The sequence below is a fragment of the Talpa occidentalis genome, unplaced genomic scaffold (assembly GCF_014898055.3).
Source record: "Talpa occidentalis isolate TD23 unplaced genomic scaffold, MPIMG_talOcc4v2.1, whole genome shotgun sequence".
Lineage (NCBI taxonomy): Eukaryota > Metazoa > Chordata > Mammalia > Eulipotyphla > Talpidae > Talpa > Talpa occidentalis.
The window spans coordinates 99,257,667-99,280,257 of record NW_026555331.1 but is presented as its reverse complement, the minus strand read 5'-3'; the positions used below and the strand labels follow the sequence as shown (position 1 = coordinate 99,280,257).

The following is a 22,591-nucleotide window of genomic DNA, read 5'->3' as shown; positions in this document are numbered from 1 at the left end:
TAATATGTTACTTGTTCTTACTGGAGACACAGCAGAACTGTGGTATCTCCTGCTATTACGGTTCTTGATATACGAATTTCAATCATTCTCCAAAGGACAGTTGTACAGTGAAAGGGAAATGAAAACATTCTGTGAGGTTATCCATGTTGGTTAAGTGTAAATGGGACTTGCAGATTCCCTTAACCAAGTAATACTAAGAATTCCAGGGTTGGTAAGTGAGGGAAGAAAAGGCCAGGTAGGGAGAGGCAAATAAACTCAGTAGTCCTACAACTCAAAATTCCACATTCCCTTCGGAAATCTCTTTAATGTTTATTGCTTCTACCAAGAGAATGGCCACAGGGGAACTTCTCCACATTACACTCTAGCTCAAGCATAGATAAAGACACTTTTCCTTCAATCAATCATGGCCTTTTCTGTAAAGTTGAAGGATGAATCTCCATGTGGGCAGGAAGCACTAACCTATACCTGTGACTTGCCTCAGAGGTTCTTATTCCCTTTGATGGTTATTTCTGGTCCTACCACATGTAAAGGAATGCACCAGCTTCCTTATATTAGCTGTCAAAGAATGTTGAGAAATATCTTGTGACAGAACCTTTATGCAGGACAAAGATGTGGCTCTTTCTGGCATGTGTACAAACTGACTCTCACATCTAGGATAAGAGTTGATTTTAATATAATGAATCAGGGCCTCCCTGGTGGCGCAAAGGGTTAAGCACCACACTGTGAAGCAATCTGCAGCCTCTGCAGCATGAGTTCAATCCCTGGCTGACCAGGGAGCAACACACATGGCGCAGCAGACCTCTCCTGTATCGCCCGCTGCTCCCCTCAGCAGTGTATTTCACTCAGTCTGCCTGTTCTGTTCCCCACTCTGTCTCTGATGAATCCTCTCACCCATCCAACCCCGCAACAACAACAAAAATTAGGAAGATGTCAATGACCCCTAATGTTCTATGTCCTTGTGGCATAGATCCTTCCAGCCCTATATATACTGCGATCAGGGGAAGTATGTAACATACATATGTACATATTTCCTGCTTTTTAAAGGAGTCATAATATGTTTTGGGCATTTCACTGGGAAAACTGATAAACAAGATGTTAGAGATTTTAAAAACTTATGCAAAATTAGACATTTAATGAGATTTTCACTTTGAATAGTTTGTATAACTTGCATAACATGATCATATTCTTGTTGTTATTCTATATAAATCTCTATATGATTCCCATTTAACATTCTGATATCCTTTATTCCTATACATTCTCATATCATATGGGGAGATAGCCCATATGATAGTTCAGTGTGGAATGGAGTGCTGAACCCTCCACTCCCACCTAACAGCTAAATAGTCTTGAGAAAGTCATTTAACTTTCCATGACTCAGTTTCCTTATTTACATGCAAAATGTTAACGTCAGCTCTGAGGACTGAACAAGTTGAGTTAATAAATGTGAAGTGCTTATTAGGGCAGTGACTGGTCCATGAGTGCCGATTGTATGGTAAATAAAGTAAGCATCCCAGTGTTTACAAATAAATAGTTTAACCTGTATTTGCTCATGTACTATGTGGTTATCACACATTTCTCTACAAGTCCCTTGAAAGATTATTTCCTTTGATGTTAGGGAGGCCCTCTTAAGACCCCGATTTTACTCTCTGAGTCACCTGCTTAAATCAATGGTCCAATATCTGTAGCATCTGACTTCATAGGTCAGCTTTTCTTATTTCATAGAAAACAAAATGGAAGATTAGAATTGCCAGCTGTCTGGTTTTTAATGGGGAAATTTTTCCCCTCCCTCCCCACCATTTTTTTTATAGTTCACCTATCGTACTCATGTGCAATTGAATGCCTCTCCCGTACACTATACTTGCCAACTCTATCTCCAGTAATTATTCTGTTTTAGTCCACTGCAATGTACCTGCCAACAATCTGAAATGTGCAGGTGGTGGCTGCTCAGCGCTGCCTGCTCTTGCTCTCTCTCTTCCATTTGCATGCACCCTGTGGTGGCAACCTAATGTGATGGCTCTGACACCGCTTACAATGGAGACAATGACAGGAGGCCAGGGCTGCACAAGTGCCTCTTCTATTTACCATCCAGACGATTTTTTTTTGGCATTCCCTTTCCCTTCTTTTCGTCAAAGAGAGACAAGGTAAAAGCCCGCACACTCACTATGCAATAGTCTGGTGTGGATCACTTGCAATACAGGTCCCCGGAACTTCAGGAGGATTATCCCCCCTTCTCTCCCTTTCCCTCTTCCTCATCCACTTTGCATCTACTCTGAGCAATTAAACATAACACAATTCACTGGTGACAGCTTCTGATCATGAGAGTACATTATTTTTTCTTTGACTTTTGTCAACAGAGATACCTTTTTAAAATGGATTCTATATTCCCTTAGGGAATGTGACATAACAGCTAAAAAGATGATTTTTGCTCTATCATGCCATTTTTGCTCATTGATCCTTTTCTCTTGATTTTCTCAAAAAAAAAAAAATCCCTTGGGGCTGGAATTTTCTAAGATTGGACTGAACTTAACCATTATCTAAAAAAAAAAATTCATTATTTCAAAATTGTTGAGCTACATTCTTTCAATTATCTTTGAATTATGGAAAAAGTACAGTTTTCCCACTCTGACAATGGACTTCAACCATTTACTGGTATGACTCAAAAACAGCGATCAGCTCCAATATGACTAGACTAGCCTTTTGTGAAGAGTGAAAAGGAATCCAAATTTGAAGTAGCATGTTTGGAGCCCTTAACATCTTGAATTTCTAAAATTACAAGTCTGAGTGTGCAATTATTACATTTTTGTCTCAATCTTTTTTAAAGTGCTCCTGTTAAAACTCTCATTTTGAAGCAGCTCCAATAAAGTATTAGTGACAAAAAGGCAAGAAGCTTCAGACACTTTCTGAATTTACTCTCAGAGTGAAAGTGTAGATTAAATGCCTTTTACAGTCTCCCTCTACTTTCTGAGCCTTGCCTTTGACCACAGTTCTCTTCCCTTAGACATGCCTTAGACCAGCTCTTCTCTCCAGTTACTTTTGAGTCTTTTTCTACCCTGTTTCATTTTCTTTTCCAAATGCTAGCCTCCTTATGTTCTTTCTATCATTCATATTATTTTCCCAAGGGTAGAATGAAATACAAGGGCATACGGGAAGCATGGGTTGCTCCCGGGAGTGTAAAGGTCTGTTTCAAGTTTACTTTTCCTTTGCTTTCAGATTAAAGTTACCTAACTACCTGTATTGAGTGTTACCCTAACATTCAAAATGGAAACTGAGAAGTTTCTTGGCTTCTTACTTTAAGAAAATGTTTTAAGAAATGATTGTTTACAGTCTACAAAGGAATATGAAAAAAAACACGCACACTCAGGAGAAGCTGATTTAGGGAAGAGGCAAATAAACAAGCCAATGTGACCCAAACGGTTCATAAATTCAAGGAAAGAGATGTTAGAAGCAAAAAAAGCTCAAGGGGGCCTCCCTGGTGGCGCAGCGGTTGAGCGCTGGGTTGCGAAGCTGCCCGCAGCCTCTGCAGAGCTGGTTGGATCCCCGGCTGCTCCCCGGCCACCAGAGGAGGGTCCCACATGGCGCACAGACCTCTCCTGCCGCCCGCTGCTCCCCTCAGCAGTGTGCTTCGGTCCTTCTGCCTGCTCTGCTCCCTGCTCTGGCTCTGGTGAATTCTCTCACCCTCCCGCGCTTCTGACTGTACCCAGTGCTTGTATAAATAAATAAATAAATCTAAAAAAAAAAAAAAAAAAAGAGCTCAAGGAGGGCCATGCAAACCAGCCTTCACCTCTGGAGGGTAGGGCCATAGAAGGGAAGGAGCTAGCACATGGCTGTGGGACTGACTGAGGGCTGCTTAGACACATGATGGCAGAAACACAGCCAGATCTGGAATCCAGATCTCCAGACCTCCTTTCCTGGTAACTAGTGCTTCACCACTCCTCCTTTGAAGCCAGTTTGCAAAGTCAATAGTTTTTCTCTTTTTCCTTTGTTTTTGGACACCCTCTGGAATCCATCAAAAAAGGACTCAAATTCCAAATCACCCTAGAACAAACTGGATAAGCAGTGGATGCTTATTGACTAAAATCTTCCTATATTTCCTATGGGAGTGCAATCAGGGTTATGCTCCATATATTGGTTCTGAGAGGCTTATTTTTAACAGCATTAATTCTAAAAGAAAGAAAGAAAATAAGAGTGCAATTCTCAGTCTTAACATCTTTTGTTTCTAAACACTATAATAAATGCATGATAGAAATTCTTTCTATTTAATTGGTTTCTTTATTGGTGTCCTGACTCATTTCTAGAAGGATCTGAGGTGACGCAGAAGTCCACACTATGTAATAAGATTAAATAGATAAAGCAATCATAACACAGAAAAAATAGGTGATAAGATCCAAGTGCAGTAGATACACTGAGAATATATTGTGCATACAATAGTCAAGGCAAAGAAAAAAGATTTTCAGATGGAAAGCCATCTTTTTCAGCCACAGTTCAGCAGGCGAAGTCAAAATAGTAATTCTACTTGGGAGGCCAGCAACAGTGGCCATGTCTGTTGTGGCCCTGGAATGTCCACTAATGCACTGCTTTTGAAAGGGCAGAGTTGATTTCTCCTTATACTAGTTGCTTTGTTTTCCCTTGCTTTAAATTTCCAAAATTTCGGGCCTCCCCTGGTGGTGCAGCGGTTGAGTGCTGAGCTGCGAAGCTGCCCACAGCCTCTGCAGCGCCGGTTCGATCCCCGGCCAGTGGCGAGGGTCCCACATGGCGCGCAGACCTCTCCTGCCGTGCCTGCTGCTCCCCTCAGCAGTGTGTACTTCGTCAGTCTTCGTCAGTCTGCTCCCTGCTCTGGCTCTGGTGAATTCTCTCACCCTCCTGCGCTACTGACAGTACCTAGTGCTTGTATAAATAAATAAATAAATAAATAAATCTTTAAAAAAAAATTCCAAAATTTCCCAAATTAAAATTTCCTATCTTTTATTATCATGAAAAAACTGCTGTTTTTTTTCCAATTTTATTGAGATGTAATTGACATATAACATTGATAAGATTAAAGTATATTATGTGATGATTTGCTACATATATGGATTGCTGAATCATTGCCATAGTCGGGTTAGTTAAAACCTCCATCACCTCACATAATTACCATTTCTTTTTTGAAAACATTTAAGATCCACTTTCTTAGGAACTTTCACGTATGTAGCACTGTGTTATTAATTATAGTCACCAGGCTATACTTTAGATCTTCAGAACTTATTCATCTTATAACTGGAAGTTTGTAACCATTGACCAATACTCTGTTTTTACAATAAAAGTCCCACTTTTTAGATTCCATATATAAGTGATATTATAGTCTTTCTCTCTGACTTATTTCACACAGCATGATGCCCTCAAGGTTCATCTACATTCTCACAAATGGCAGGCGTTCCCTTTTTCTCATAGCTGAATAATATTCCATGTGTGTGTGATCTTTATCCATTCATTTGTAGATGGACAATTAGGTTGTTTCTATATATTGGCTAATGTGAATAATGTTACCATGTTCAAGGGAGCAGATATCTCTTTAGGATCCTGATTTTGTTCCTTTTGATATATACCTGCAAGTGGGATGGCTGGATCATATGGCAGTTCCATTTTTAATTTTTTAAGGAACCTTATAGTTTTTTTCCACAGTGGCTGCACCAATATACATTCACACCAATAGTGTACAGGATTGCAGATTGCACTTTCCTCACAGCCTCACCAACACTTGTTACTTCTTGTCTTTTTTAAGACACTGGGTATCAGTTTCTCAGGGAGTCCAAAGTAGAAAAAGACCTATTGGGTTTTTTTTTAAGTGTAAATTCTTTTTTTAAATTTTATTTTATATATTTTACATCATTTTTCATTTTTGCACAATGTATGCATTTTCATCTTGGTTATAGTCTCCATACAATTCCCACCCACCCTTGTTTTGATCCCACTACCTTCTCCCCCCACGCCCATAGTGTGTCTCTGGTTTATAGTTGTTTGTTGATTTTGATTTTTACTTTATTGTAATTAGTCTTTTTCCTGGTCCCTTATTTAGGTTTTCTAAATTCCTGCTATGAGTGAGACCATCTGGTATTTTTCTTTTTCTTTCTGGCCTATTTCGCTGAGCATGATCCCTTCCAGCTCCATCCACGTTGCTGCAAATTGCATGAGTTATCTTTCTTGATTGCTGAGTAATATTCCATTGTGTATATGTATCACATCTTCTTGATCCAGTCATCTATTTTTGGGCATTTTGTTTGTTTCCATAGCTTAGCTATTGTAAATAGTGCTGCTATAAACATAGGGGTGCAGGTGCCCTTTTGAGTTAATGTTTCTGTGTCCTTTGGGTAAATACCTAGGAGTGGAATTGCTGGATCATATGGAAGCTCCATCTTTAGCAGATTGAGGAATCTCCACACAGCTCTCCATAGAAGTTGGACCAGTTTGCACTCCTCCCCAGCAGTGCAGGAGAGTTTGAAAAGGACCTATCTTGAAGGATTCTGTGGAGTGGAATCTACTTTGATGTACAGGAATTTCACTAAGTTTTTAAAGGAATTACATCATTGGGAACTGAAATAGTCAAAATGAAAAGGGTACCCTTGCTATTGAAGCTCTGAGCCACCATGTGAGAAGTATGAACAGCTGATTGGTGAAAGCATGTGAAAGGCCCTGAAACTACATGTAAAGAGAGTATCACAGCTCAGTGCAGCCTTTCAGTCATCCCAGTCTAGCACCAAACATGTAAGTGAATACTTTTTGGGCACTCCAGACAAGAACAGTCATGAACTAAATATCACAAAGTGACCACAGTTGATACCACACAAGGCAGCAGAATCTCCCAACTGAATTCTACTGAAATTCCTGATCCACAGATTGTGACTACAGTGAAATGAATGGTGCCTTTAAACTACCAACTTTGGGGTGGTTTCAGATAATTGGCAAAACATTTTGTAGCTAGAATGATCTTAACAATATCAGTAAGTAATAATAATGAAATCATGTTTCTCTAGGCTTAAATCTTCCAGTACTGTCTCTCCTGATAGCATACAGCTCTTGAGTAAATATACAAAGTCAGGCAAAATCTGGACCCTGTTCAAATATTTGTAATGCTTCATTCACATTAATCTATGCTCTAAATCAAATATCTTGCTGTCCCGCCCCCCGCCCCCCCCCCCCGCAAATGTCCATGCTCTGAGCAGCTATGAAATTGACCTTAATAGCTGCAAAACTGATCTTGCCAATCTCATACTTAAAATCCTCTCATGGTTGTCTTTGGGGTTAGATCCACCTTCTGAAGTATTTATTACTTTTGTCTTTCCTTTGTCATTCTCTGGTACTTTATAACTTGAAATATTCTTTTAAAATTGTGTTAAATCTCTCTTCTGGGCTCTAGCACATGTTATTTTCTTTACCTGGAACATTTTGTCTCCCACTTCTTTTGGTTAACTTCACATCTTTAATGAGATTTTTCATGAGCCTTTACTCCATGCTCCTACATTTGTGCTTAGAAGTTTAGTGCTTAACACCCTCATTTGGACTAAATATCATTCCAAAAAAGTGTATATAATTTTAGCAAGCTAATTCTGATTACCTTAGGCTTTTAAACATCTAAAAAATTGATTGAGGAAATGATTTTTTTCTCATGTCAGAAGGGTAATGTGCCGACGTCGTAACAAGGTTTAAGGGAGGCACATCTCACACAGCGGCGTGAACACCCAATCATGCTTATGAACCAGAAAAGGATCGAGGAAATGATTTTTTGCACTTAATGCGAAGAGGAAAAAGAAGACAACCCACATGTTGCTGAAATAGTGACTCAGAGCCATCAATATTAATATTGATGTCCTCATGATATGGAGGACATGAAAATAGAGATACCCAGAAGTATTTCTTAAAAGATTAAAAGTCTCATTTGTTTTTTCTATAACAAAATAAATTTAAAAGTTCTGTTTATATAATGATTTCCAAACTAGCTTTTGCTGAAATGCTACTTTTTCTTTTTAATTAACAGCCTTTAAAGTGATGGATTTTGTAATAATGGGTTAAAAAACAGACCCTATATTTTCTTCAATTATAATTATGTGGTAAACTTAATGAAATAATTTTGAAAGTACCAGGTTACAATCCCTACCAAAGGAGTCAACTTTTTATTTAAAGTTTTCTCTATCCCAAAATCAGTAGAATAGTTGAACCAAGACCTTGAAGATTTGAGGACAGCTTAACTTCTGCCAGGATGCTGCAATAGACTTTGAGTGATCATTTTCTTTCTTATCCCAAGTATGGTACAGATACATGTCTAGTATGTTCTGTGTGTTTAAAAATGAAGTCAATTTGTTATCTATATTGGATGTCTGAGGGAATTTCACTAAGACCTTTGGGATACTTTGTAAAGTCATCTGGTATTATGGAAGTTTACGTCTTACCAATTTATTTACTTCTTGCAATTGGTTTTTCATGATAATGATGGGAAATATGTCCAATTGAAAAAAACATCATCTCAGAACAAGCACTGGCACTCAGGGAGTTCACCAATATAGGTGCTACTTAAATACTTTAAAACAAAGATTTGCTTCTCCATTGAGTACCTTCCCTTTAATTTAAACTCCATAAAGCAAAATCATGAGAAAACAATGGAGCTTTGTTCAAAAGTAAAGAAGGCCCTATATCTCCTTTTGTAGCAGATGGGGGGAGTGGTCAAAGTACTTTCTCCTCTGCACTTAACTTATAATTGTTTAGAAAAGGCTTGTGATTTTATTTTAAAAGTGTGATTTCCCATGAACTCTTGACATTTAGTTTATTTTGCAAAGACTCTCTTTCTTCTGTCTTGTACAGCATCACATAGAAGTTTCCAATAGCCATTAGGACTTCTGTTTTAAAAGACTGTTTCTCCATGGATCAACCCCCTTTGTCCAGGGAAGGTTGGGACAGTTGGCATGTTTCAGAGGAGTCACATGCTCTCCAAACAGAGATGAAGCCAGTAAGTTGCCTGTCTCACAACTACAGAAAGCAATTTTGGAATATGTGATGTGATTTAGGCCAAAGCTATGCCATCTAGGACTGCATTTAGACAATCCCTGTCTATACTTATGGTTAATGGCAGTGATGCCACTAAAGGCTACTTCACTGCCACAAACAATATATCTCCTCTTGCCTTTCATTTGATATGGTTTAGTTAAAGGGAAAAGAGCTTATTAAAAGGAAACCCTCATTACCCTGGTGCCCACTAGGACCATTATAGTTAGGAGTCAATCATCACAGCATCTGTAATAAACCTTCCCTCAGTATTGTGTGTTTTAATTTGATCATAAAATTTTTCTCTTAGCTGAACATGACACCTCCCAACTCAAAAACCCCTTTCTTATTTGAGTAAAAAGTGAGTCTACTTGGCAATTTATTCTGTTATTGTTGTTGGTTTGAGGTTATTTTTCCTCAAAATTATGTTTATTGAGGTAAAGTTGGTTTACATCTTTGTATCTGCTCCAGAGGTTATTGGTTTAAACCTCTACAAATGTGTACTCTCACATTTGCGATTTCTAATTAACATAAGTGGAAAACATTTACCCTTTGTCATTCTCCCTCATGTAATTCCTAACTTTTATTTTATTTTTTTAAAAGATTTTATTTTATTTATCTATACAAGCACTGGGTATAGTCAGAAGCGCAGGAGGGTGAGAGAATTCACCAGAGGCAGAGCAGAGAGCAGAGCAGACAGACTGACAAAGTACACTGCTGAGGGGAGCAGTGGGCGGCAGGAGAGGTCTGCACGCCATGTGGGACTCTCACCCAGTGGCCGGGGATCGAACCAGCGCTGCAGAGGCTGCGTGCAGCTTTGCAACCCAAAGCTCAACTGCTGTGCCACTGGGGAGTCCCTAATTCCTAACTTTTAATGTCTCAGAATCAAATAATTAAAATTAATTTATTTAGTGTTCTCATACCACAAAGTGAACATGGAATCACACTGTGGCATATCTGGGCCCATTATAGCAAGTTCCATACTCTACAATATACAGAGGTAATTTCCTGTCAATGTCTCCAGTTACTCTTTCTTCAGACTTTATGATACTATGCCTTTAGTACACAATAAATGTATGAAGTGTTTAATAACCATTTATTGATGTGGTTATATTGTTTTATTAAAAAAATCTTCCCTGGCCCCAGAGAATATCAGAATGCCCCACCGATGAGTAGCAGCCACCTTTCACTTTTTTGTAGATAAAAATTTGAACAAAATGCCAAGGAATGGTCTAAAGAGCTGAGGCAGAGAGTGGATCTTGACAAAGATATATTTGCTGATCTGTAAAGCAAATTTGTGTTCTGGGAATTCAATTATTGGTACAAAATGATGAGGAAAAATAACATTCTGATTATAAGTATCAACCTGTATGCATTGGTAAAGTTTAAGCACAGGGATAGATAAAAGCTCTGGAAGTTGCCATGTTTAAGTTCTCAGGCATAAGCTTAGCCCTTCGTAGGTCTAGCCCTCATCCATGATCTAATACTCACCAAGGATTTATAGCACATCTTGACTGAATTTTGGATCTGCTCTTGGGACTATGTCTACACCTGGAATGCTTCTCAGCACCCTACACCAACTGGATAAGGATCCACCAGGCAATTTGAGACCTTGTTTCAAACTCACCAAGAACCCAATTTCGAACATGACCACTAGCCCAAGCCTACTGAAACTGTGTCTCACTTACCAATCAGAGACCCAAAATAAAGTCCAGAGTAAACTCAATGAGTGGGACTGTTAGGTAACCCCTAAGATTCCCATTACCTCTCCTTCTCTAAGACGCCAAAGTAAAACCACTGTAAAAGTCCCAGAAGTCTCTCTGCCAAATTTTCCCATGATATAACAGAATTATGCAGTGATGTGAGACAAATCAGGCTGTAGTATGAATAGTTCTAGGGTGTTTGGGTCCCTGAAGGCCCTATGCCATTTGGAGATGCAAACATCATCTATGGCCCAGCTCAAGTGCCCTGTCCTATGGAAGCTGTCTCCAGTCACCGTCACTAAATACGCTCATGGCCCTTAACTTCTCCTATGAGATTCTTATAGGCAGTAATCATAGTCATTGGGGTAATTTTTAGTACAACCTGGTCTCTCACATGAGCCCCATAATGGCAAGGATTACTCTTACTTTGCTTACTGTCACATCCTGGTGACTGGCATGTAGTAGGTGCTTAAGGGATGCTGGGCCAATACATGAAAGAATGAAGTAGGTAATTAAAAGTTGTATTTAATGAAACACAATGACTAAATATATGTTATTTTCATTCTAGATTAGGCGTAAAAGTGTAAGAGAGGCAGTTGTGTCACCTCACTGAAATATTGATTTATTTTAAAATATGGTTAAGCAGTTAGGAATAAGAAGCAAACCTGACAAGCTGCTTGATATTTTGCAAAGTACCATCTCTAAGTCTATTTCCTTGTTTGTAAAATGGAGATACTAGAACTGATAGCATAAGGATAATATGAAAATTAAATGGATATATATTGTATAGGATGCATACCCAATACATCTCAATTGCTTCACAGTCATTATTATTCACATATATTTATCTATGCAATTAAAATAATATCAAAATACAAAGGAAAGCCTATAATAGAATTCTTTGTTATTAAAGAAGTTGACTACATTTATATGGGGTCTGATGTTATCACTTGATAATTTGTTTTTCTGTAGTCATTGCCTTAGGCTTAAGTATGGAATGGCTTCCCCATGGTCAGGTGATAAATTCCCAGACTTGAAGAAAATGAAGGACAACAAGTTCAACAACTTGTTGTATACTACGAAGTGAATACATTAACAACGAATTTTCTGAAAAAGAAATAAATGCCATTCACAACATCATGAAAAATAATAAAATATTTAGGAAGAAATTTAACTAAGGAGGAGCTGAAAAATCTCTGAAAACTGGAACACGTTTATGAAAGAAATCTAAGAAGACACAAATAAACAAAGAAATATCCCATGTTCGTGGACTGGAAGCATTAATATTCAAAGGTCAGTACTCCTAAAGGCCATCTACACATTCCATATAATCCCTATCAAAATTCCAATGATATTTTTCACAGTTGAATTAAAAAAACTCCTAAAACTCAGGTAGAGTCACGAAAGACCATAAGTAGTCAAAGAAATTCTGAGAAAGAAGAACAAAGCAGGATGCATAACATTTTCTGATTTCAAGCTATACTGTAAACCTATAGTCATCAAAAACAGTATGGTACTGTCATAAAAATCAGACAAACAGATCAATGGAACAAAATTGAGGGTCCAAAAATCAATCCAAGTATATAAGTTCAATTAATATTGGACAAAGGAGCCAAGAATACTCAATGGAGAAAAGGTTGTCCTTTCAATAAATGACATTGGGGAAATTAGGTATTCACAAGTAAAAGAATGAGACTGGATCCCTATCTTATACCACTCACCAAAATTAACTCAAAAATGAATGAAAGATTAAATCATAAAATATGAAGCATTTAGAATAAAACATAGGAATAACTGCTTTACATGGGTCTTGGCAATGATTACCTAAAGCACAAGCAACAAAATAAAAAATAAACAAGTGGGACTACAACAAATTAAAAAGCTTCTGCATAGCAAAAGATATCGACAAAATTGAAAAGACAATTTATATTTGTTAACCATACATCTGCTAAGGGGTTGATAGTTAAAATATATAAAGAAATTATACAACTCAATGACAAAAAAATAACCATCTTACTAAAAAATAAAGAAACTTAATAAACATTTCCCCAAAGAAGATATATAAAAGACCAAGAGGCACATTAAGAGATGCTAAACATCACAAGTCATCAGGGATGTGTAAATTAAAAACCACAATGAGTTTATATCACCTCACACTTATTAGGATGGCCAACATCAAAAAGACAAGGGATAACAAATATTCACATGGATGTGGAGAAAGGGAACCCTGCACACTATTGGTGGAATTGTACAGCTGCACAGTCACTATGGAAAACAGCATGGAGGATGCTCAAAAAATTAAAAATATAACTACCATAAGATCCAAGAGTTCTACCTCTGGGAATTCACCCAAAGGAAATAAAAACACTAACTTGAAAATATATCCTCACCCCCAAGTTAATAGCAGCATTACTTACAATAGCCAAGACACAGAAACAACCTAAGTGTATCAGTGGATGAATGGATAAAGAATTGTGGCATATGTACACTATGAAATAGTATTCAGACATAAAAAAGTAAGGAAATTCTGCTATTTACAACATGGATGAAGGCATTATGCTAAGTGAAATAAGTCAGAAAGAAAAGAACAAATAATACATGTTTTCACTTATATGTGGAATCTAAAAATAAAACTTCATAAAATGAAGATCAGACTTGTGGTTACCAGAGGCAGAGGGTGGAGCTAAGAGGAACTGGAGGAAGGTGGTCAAAAGGTATTTCAGTTATAAGATAAATAAGTACTGGGATGTATGTGTACCATGATGACTATAGTTAACACTGCTTTATGATACATAAGAAAGTTATTAAGAAAGTCATATTGCAACAGGGTGGTCCCCAGGAAAGGGGGAGGTTCCCTGCCCCACCCAAGGGATGGTGGAGCTGAGCAGGAAGGGGAGAAGCTGAAGAAGAGACTGAGGAAGGAAGCAGGATGGAGCAAGGAGACCTGGAGGAGGCGCATGGAGCCTAGAGACACGTGAAGAAACTGCGCTTGTCTTTTGGTCGTGGACTGGGTGACACAGATGTGGGTGAGACCCGTGGGGAGGTGACAATGGCAGCTTTTATCTTGATGTTGATTTTGCTCTTTTCCTTCCGGGCTTGTCCGGTTGTTTGTGACCCTTTTCTGTGGGTCCCCACTGGAAGATGCTTTAGACTTGTGGCAGGCTTTGGGGCCTTGCTCTGGGCCAATCCCATTTGGATGGACTTTTACCCACGAGGGGACGGGTAACTTTGGGTGCTTCATTTAGAAACTAGACTCTTTGCCTTTCCTGTATTGTTTCCTAGTTTTATTAAAGTTCCTTCCCATTAAAGTCTCCTATGTTTTGTGTTGATGCGGCGGATGGCAGAACCCACTTAGAATAGGCAGGTTTGCGGGGTTTGGGCTGCCCCTCTCCCTGTCCTATAACAATATAAGAGTTCTCATCACAAAGAGAAAAATTTTTTCTTTTCCTTTAGTTGTGTCTATATGAAATAATGGATGTTAGCTGAACTCCGTATTTCACAAAATATGTAAATCAAGCCATCATGCTATATGCCTTAAATTTATACAGTGATATATGTCAATTATTCTCTTAATAAAATTTATACAGTGATATATGTCAATTATTTTGTTAATAAAACTGGAAAAATATTAAAACAAGGCAGACTTGAAGAGCTGTTTGACCTTTGGCAAATTACCATCTCTATATTCATTTCTTCACTTGTAAAATTTTTATAAATTAAAAAAACTTCAATGTACTGAAATGTATGTTTTCCAGAGTAACTTTCAAAATTGAATTCAGATGTATACTCCTCCTCCCAAAAAATGAGAGAGAAGAAAGAAAAGTAGTAGCATTATTTCTAAGCATTTTCCCTAGTGAGGAGTTGGTCTCTTGCTCTCGCCACTCCATTGAGCCCGTGAAGTATAGCTCAATGAATAACTAACAGATGATTACATTTATGAGGAAAGAGTACTCAGAGCAGACAGCTACTTCCTACAGGTGACAAGCAATCTTCCGCCAGGGCTTCACCTGACGAGTCATTTTGGGACGTGATCACAAGGGTTGGAGACTGATGAAATTATCCTGTCCAACATCAAACACAAAATGGTTGTAAATCAGCAGAGGTTGTGGCAGAAGGACAGCAGCTCATTCTTTATGCTTTGCAGACGTGTCTTCCTCCTGGGGGGCTGCATCAAACATCCTAACAATCATTAAGTGACCCTAAAAACAGATTTAATTAAAAAATTAGGGTATCTATTGACTCCAATTCTTCAGTTGTCTTAAGGAAGTTGATTTGAAAGCAAGTTATATGATTGAAAAACTTGAATATGCTGAGGCTAACTCAGCGTAACATGGCAACATGTATAAATAAACAGATGTCTGTTAGAACTGCCCATTTGACCTTGCCAGGCAATTGTGAATGGAACTTTGACTATCATTGTGTTTTCTGAGGGTCACTTAGGGAAAAGCAAACCAAAATAAAAAAAGCAAACCAGCTAGAGTTTAACCTGGTCAAGGGAATTCTGCAGAATCAGAAATTGATCTTGCAAATGCATTCTATAAAAAGAGAAGGAATAAAATGTGGATGATTTATTCATGGTATCTGCTGAACAGCACTTGATTTACACATGATCTAAAGAAATGTGGAGAAACCATTTTGAAGTTGCCCTGTGGACAGAATCATATTTTAAGAGTAAAAAATTGGCAGGTTTCATTGAATAGGGAAGGAGCTTTCTAAGGATCCCATTTCGCCATCACTGCGAAAGGGATTTATATGCATTGTTCCCTTTAGTGGTGTTGGGAAGTTCCAGTGTAAATCCTTTAGGTTTCACTGTAGGAACGAGCTACTCAGAGGTTCCCAATGCTTGATGATTTGCACAAAATTGTGGTTTTAAAAAAATGAATGGAAAAACTATTTTTTAAATGGTTATGCTAGAAAGGTAACCGAGCTTACCCGGGGTCATGTTGCAGTCTTATACAATCCCAATGCCTTCCTGATTTACTTGCAGAACCTGCTATGCAAGGCCATTGGAGTGGCTCTGCGTGAAAGGCCTGTGCACATTTAAATAGGCTGTTTGAATAGGAATTGTGACTGATGTAAAAATACCCCTTGCATTTTATTTAGTTCTTAGTTCTCCATTTGTAATTGAAATGAAGCTTCTAAAATGCTTCTTTTCCCTTCAATTTTTATGAAATCATATACCTTTGATTTCTTAACAGTGTTCTTCAGGTAATTTTGCATAGATGATTGAGGGGGTGGTAGCTTAATATTTTTTTTAATTCAGAATTTTTCACAAAATAGTTAATACATGGAGGAAAAAAGAAAATACCTCTGATGAACTATAATTGAAAAGAAAAGGAAGTGAATGTAGCAACAAACTCTTGATGTTCCCAAAGAGCATGCTCTCCAGAACATTATTGATGGCTATTTTTGTGCACACTCTGCGGTGCTCTCTCAGTAGTTGCACTTTAATTATCCTGCACTTTGTTCCAGGAAGGTATGTATTGGCTCTGGGCCAAGGTGGGCTAGGACTCTTCTTGTCACTACAGTGTCTAACAGCATGTACAGAACAATATCCCAATTAGATCTTCAAGTGTTAGAAACATGATACACCAGTGCATTTTTCTCCAAGGCTGATTAGTGGGAAGTTCCAAAAACATACAGAAGGTTAGCTTCACTCTAATGCTTTAAACATCAGCCCAAGAAGGCAGCAAAAAGCAACTGAAAATATTATAAGATATGTCAATATCTGTTCAGCTTGTGATTTTGTTTATCTTAAAACAAGTCATAGGTTAGAATTATCAAATCATCATTTTCAAAGACCATTTTTTTTAATTGTCACCTCCCAAAATGCAACTTCATTTCTTTGGGAAAAAAAGAAAGTTGTTGCCTCTAGATTCATAATGTTTTATTGATAACTGAGATTCCTGGACAAATTAACAAAAGGGATATTTTACACAACCATGTAACTTACATTGCTTTTCAGGGTAATTCTCCAAACTAAGGAATACCTCCATAACACAACTTTCTCTCTTTACTCCCTCTGCCAAAGCCCCCACATGTCAGCTATAGTAAGAAAAAATCCAGGGCAAAGGAAGTAAGCTCCTTTTATTCCTCTTTCCTGTTGAGACAATAATTATGTAAAATGTCTGGACTAAGTTAAAATAGTCAAAGACAGCCTTTAATTTACACCCTGCAATGGGTTAAGAGTCCAGTCAGTCTTCTCTGTGTCTATCAGCCACTCTCTTTATAATAATTAAACTAAGTTATTTTAAATGGTAAAGTATTTAAATTTTCCTATTGGCCCTACAATCAAACACCACAAGGATTATCAGCTCAAACACCACAAGGATTATCAGCTCCAGTGATTAATTCAGTTTTTAGACTGATGTGTAAAAGCTTCAGATATCCTATGCTAATGATAACACTTGTAGGAGAGATGTGGAGCAGGGGTCAAAACTAAGATAGTTCCAGGGTCACTGGAGAAAAGGGGAAGAGCAAGTCCAGATATCGATCACACATGCATGGTCTCTGTGTTTCTCTGGTCTCTCTGTTTCTCTCTGTCTCTGTCTCTCTGTCTCTCTGTGTCTCTCTCCTCTGTCTCTGTCTCTGTCTCTGTCTTTCTCTCTCTCTCTCTCTCTCTCTCTCTTTCTCTTTCTCTCTCTCTCTCTCTCTCTCACACACACACATACACACTTAGATTTTCCTTTATGATATGAGCACAACAGATGCCATAAGCTTGATTTAGTTTGTTATTTCCAGTTTCCTTAGTTCACTGTAACATTCCCAAATAAAAAAATGAAATATTTCTGAATCCTCGGTGGTCATGATGGTCATTTCCTATTTCTGCTTATCTTGCAAGAATGGCAGGGCAGGATTGCAATGATAGCGCATAAAACACCCTTACCCATTTTTAAAAAGGAAAAAACCTTGATTTTTAAAAATAAGTTGACAAGTTGTGTTTCAGAGCACAGGCCCAGAGGAGTGTTCACTATTCTTGAGATGACCTCTCATCACCCAGACCAATAGCGACCACAAAAGACAGAACTAAGATGCCTAACTAGAAGTTTAGGTGGACAACTTTTAGAAGTGAGGGTGTTTAGTCTGTTGCAGTTCTGGGTCCAAATTCAAATGATACCATGATTTAGCAGAAAGCAACTAACCAGACTCTATCAAATTGCATTTTTTATATTTGCTCTCAACCCTATAAATACTGCTTCAAGTCCTACCATTGGGGAGACTGGTTTGAAAACCTTGCCTCCAGTCTCCTGCCAGATAAATTTGCATTAAACTAGCTCTTTTCTCAAAAGCTGATGGGCAGATTTTTGATTTTTTATACCAGGTAGTGGACCCACATTTGGCAATATTTCTGCTTTCTATGGGTTATCATACAAATTATGCACTCCTTTTGAAAACTACATAATGCCAAAAACAACAACTGGACACATTCCTCCTTTCAAGATACTGGCAAACATTTAACGGAAAAGGAATGCCCAACATTCCTTAAATGAAGAACCATAGTATGCTGAATTCAGAGATGAAATAAGATTTGGTAAAAGATTTAAATAAAATTTCAAGTTACCAATACCTAGGTAAATTTTGGTTAATATTGCTAGTTAGAGAAGTCTGAGACAATTAGATGATATGAAATTACTCTCTTCATGACTTTTCTCATGAACTTCACTCCAAAATTCACTGGCAATACCGCTGTCTCTTATCATTTTGCCCAGTTTTTTTAAAAGATTTATTTATTTATGCATACAAAAGCTGGGATACATACCACAGGTGCGGGGCGGGGTGTGTGTGTGTGAGAGGATTATCAGAGACAGAGTGGGGAACAGAACAGGCAGACTGACTGAAATACACTGCTGAGGGGAGCAGCAGGTGAGTCAGGAGAGGTCTGCTGCGCCATGTGGGTTGCTCCCTGGCCAACCAGGGATTAAACTTATGCTGTAGAAGCTGCGGACAGCTTCATAGGTTGCATCTTAAGCCCTTACACTACCAGAGAGGCCTCACACTTTGCCCAGTTTTAGTTCTATCTGGATTCATATTGGAAGAGACTGCTTAGTTGGAAAAGAGAATCTAAGATCACTGCATATATTATGAATCAGAACAAGCACAATTTATTAAGGGCATCAAATTGATAAATTTGGAAGTCTTTTATGGATTCTCAAAATAGATATAATCTTGACTGCAGTGGGACAGAATTTACTGCTGGCCCTCAAGGTTGATTTCAGGTCTCGTCTGGTGCCCAGGTTAAAGGAATTAAAAGTTGATCTAATGAAATGTTTTTTATTAAATCAGATTAATCTTGAATAAACTGAATTCATTGACCAAGTCATCATTTTAAAATAGATATCTTTCCTTGATGTGGTTGGTTGCAACAATATCACAAAACCTTAATTTTTCTCCAGCATCCTTTTATGGATCGAGAAATTGACACAAGAAAAGTCAAGTTACTTGTCTAAGATTGCACAGATAGTGTTACAGCAGCATTAACACCTGTGAATTTACTCCCCCAAGCACAACTTTCCAGCATTGTGAAGATGTTCAGCTTGTCAAAGTAAACCGTTGCTACTGCAAAGATGACAGTGGGCTTTCTTTAATTTTCTCTTTCTTTCTTCAGTGGATACTGTGTAATGCAATGTAGTGCCACATTGGAGCAAAAGGTGAATCAATAATACTGATCTTTATTTGAAATATTGATATTTTTACTCATTACAGTTTTTTGCAGTAAGTTACATTAACATATTATTTTTTTGATGGTTGAGCTTTTGAGTATGTCCATTCCCCTTAAATTTTGCTCCTCGGGCAACTATATTACTTGCCTCATCAAGTCCTGACACTTTAGCTATGACTAAAAAATTCTATCCAATTTTGTCTAGTCAAGTATCTCAGAGAGACAGATTGCATTTGAGAAAGAAGAAGAACGAAGCAGTCACTTCTGTTTTACTACTGCCACTTTTCTGGAGTTTAAGGTTGGTGTTCAGGATTCCATGCTCCCAGATGAAGGGTTTGTCTTCACCTGTCTGGGAATTAGGAGTTGAGATGGCAACCAAGTGCTTCTGGATTCCTGAGTAGAAGGCCTGGGACCTGGTCTGGGTCATACAGTGGGAAAACAACTGTCCACCTATATTTTCTCTATCGCTTATATAATATGTTTAAATCTAGTGGAAACACATCTTGCAAGTTTTTTTTCTATGTCTAGAAAATTTCAGGAGGAATGATAGTGCAAAAAATACATTTTATATAAAAGAAACCGGAAATGTTTATTTTATTGAATTCTTTCAAATCAGCATAAATTCAATTGTAGTTGTGCTGATAACCTCAACATAGATCATTCTAATATTTAGCCTGGCATTTAGCATGTACCTGGTCTTGATCCAAATTACAGAACCCTGATGATAGATTAAATAAGATATGGTATGTAAAAAAAGGACAGAAAATTCTTTCAGGGTGTACTTGACAACTATTGGCAACTATTAGATATGTTCTCTGCTTTTCTGCTAAAAGAACATTCTGGGGCAAAGTTCTAGTCTGCAAACAAAACTGCTTTTCTATTCATTTTACTACCTACCTGAGTGGAGCAGTTACTTTAAAAAATTAAAATATTTACATTTGAAAAAGACATTTCAAAAAAGTTGCAGCTGCATGGGAGGAGGAAAAAATCAATACTCTTTGTGTCGTGTGATCTTTAAGTTATATCTGTCTTCATGGATTTTGATAGCTTATGTTTTGCCAGGTTTTCATTTTATCTTAGCTAACACCCTGAACAGAAAACACAGCAAGTAGGTAAAAAAATCATCTGTGACCCATAATAAATGGATTTCTGCCAATGACAGGTCATGATACAGAAAAAAATCTGTGATGACCCTCTTTCCTCTACACTCATTTATCTCTTCCTGGTGTCCACTGATAGATTCTTGCTGTATGATTTATTGCAGAAAAACACCACCTAGAAATGGGCTTTTGATAAAATTGTTCAAGGATTCCTGGACAATAAATCCTAATCTTAACATGCAATGTTGCAGAATGTTTCACCTTTCTTATGCTATAAATAAAATATGCCAAATGTGATAATAAATCCATACATTTAAGCACTATCTATGTAGTTTAGGAAATAAAGTCATAGTATGTACGCCTGATGTTAATAGCAGCTCCAAGTCTGGGGATATTGATGGTAGTATTTGTGTATTTGCCATCGAAATTTTTAGCACTTTATAGTACTTAAGAAATTTCATGACTTTTATCTGCCTGGGGAAGGCTTGCTCTGCAAAGAGCATATGTGAGTTAAGCATGATCGGTTTCTGGTGGCTTGAACCAAGTGATGTTTCCTGAACACAGGCAACTTGCTCTGGGAGACAGCTAAAATTTTGAGTTCATGCAGAGACTTTTTTCATAGTTAATCTTCGGCTAGAAGAAACAATGAGAAGCTCAGTCTCCTTATTCTCACCCCACTAGTGGCACTGGATGTTAAGCATACAGAGCCCTAGTTTTTAGGCTTCCTCTCATAAACTCAAGGACAATTATCTGACCTCCACACATAGTAGAAGGTTGAGGGAGTCAAGCCCTACTGATTTGCTTTAAGCTTAGTTTCTCCTCCCTGTGTGGAAACTGTCAGGGCCCAGGAGAAAATTCCCATACCCCACCTGGGCTCTTCTAAGGCTAGAAGGACAAATGAGTTAACATCAGATGGATTAGTAGGGGAAAAGGTCAAAATTTAATAACATGTGTATGGAGAATTTACATGGCTGTAAATTCTAAAGAATAATGGAGTGGACCAGGGATATTTATTCTGTGTTTAGGGACCTGAGGCATCAAGGAGAGAGAATAAGAGATTTCACATGACAGACAAGAAGGGGATGACCTCATCTTTGGAGTAAAGATGACATTCTTAGATTGGGGGACATGTTCACTGATTAACCTAAACCTGAATGATGCCCACTAAACTACTTCTAGCTCATAAAAAGGGGGGAAGTGATTGCTTCTTGGAATAGGAGAAAAAGGGCAAAGGACAAAAAGCTCCTAAGGTCTTCAATGCTTTTAATGTAAAATAATTTGCATTCTTTAAGTAATTGTAATAGACTTCTTAAGGCCACAGGGTCTTGATTAACCATTAGTTCTCCATAGCAAGGTGACATTTATTAGAAAAGGCCTACTATCGGCATATTGAGAAAAGCCTATCTGACCCAATTGGGGAGACCAATCCCATGAAACCAAAAGACTTATTTTAATTATTACTAGAGCTTCTAAAGCTTATAAGATATTATAAGCATCATCTATGCAAAAAGATGGGAGGCAAGATCTTAATCTGACTCAGGGTTTCTCAAACTAGGCACTGCTGAATAAATAGGTATTTGGGGCTGGATAGTCTTTGTTGTGGGTGTCTGTGCATTGTAAGATATTTAACAGCACCACCCTTCTCCTCTTAATCCCCCATATCATAATAACCAAAAATGTCCACTACATTGCTAAATGCTTCCTATGGGGCAAAATCATCCCTGGCTGAAAGCTATTTATCAAACCTATAAGAAAAATGTTAATAATAAAGTCATGGCATTAAAGAGGACAAAATCACTTTCATTGGCAAAAGAAAAGGTAAAAGGAGTCAATTTAAAAGTAAAAGATACTGTGTTTGGGAATAAAAGTGAATGGGGCTTTTATTTTAAAGAGGATTGAAAATATCTGTGGAATGATCTTGCCATGCCATGCACAGAAATAAAGGAAAAAAACCCCCAAAATGCTATCAGCTGCTAAGAAATCATGTGTTAAATACCACATTTGTATAATCATTTACATTGAACTTGACAGAATTAGGATAAAGATATAAAAATAGTATGTGCTTGCACAGGGTAACCACACTAGAAATAAAGAAATGGAAATGAGAATCAAGAACCTAA

At 37.7% G+C, this 22,591-nt stretch overlaps 1 long non-coding RNA gene and 1 other non-coding gene across 11 annotated transcripts in view; both read right to left on the bottom strand.

Annotated features, from left to right (window-relative positions):
• The window catches only part of LOC119248466 (uncharacterized), a 495,811-nt gene that overhangs the window by 245,640 nt on the left and 227,580 nt on the right, over positions 1 to 22,591 (bottom strand). The window lies entirely within an intron of this gene.
• Positions 7,641 to 7,741, bottom strand: LOC119251950 (small nucleolar RNA U13). Its single transcript, XR_005126668.1, has one exon. It is a non-coding gene; the product is annotated as a small nucleolar RNA U13 (small nucleolar RNA).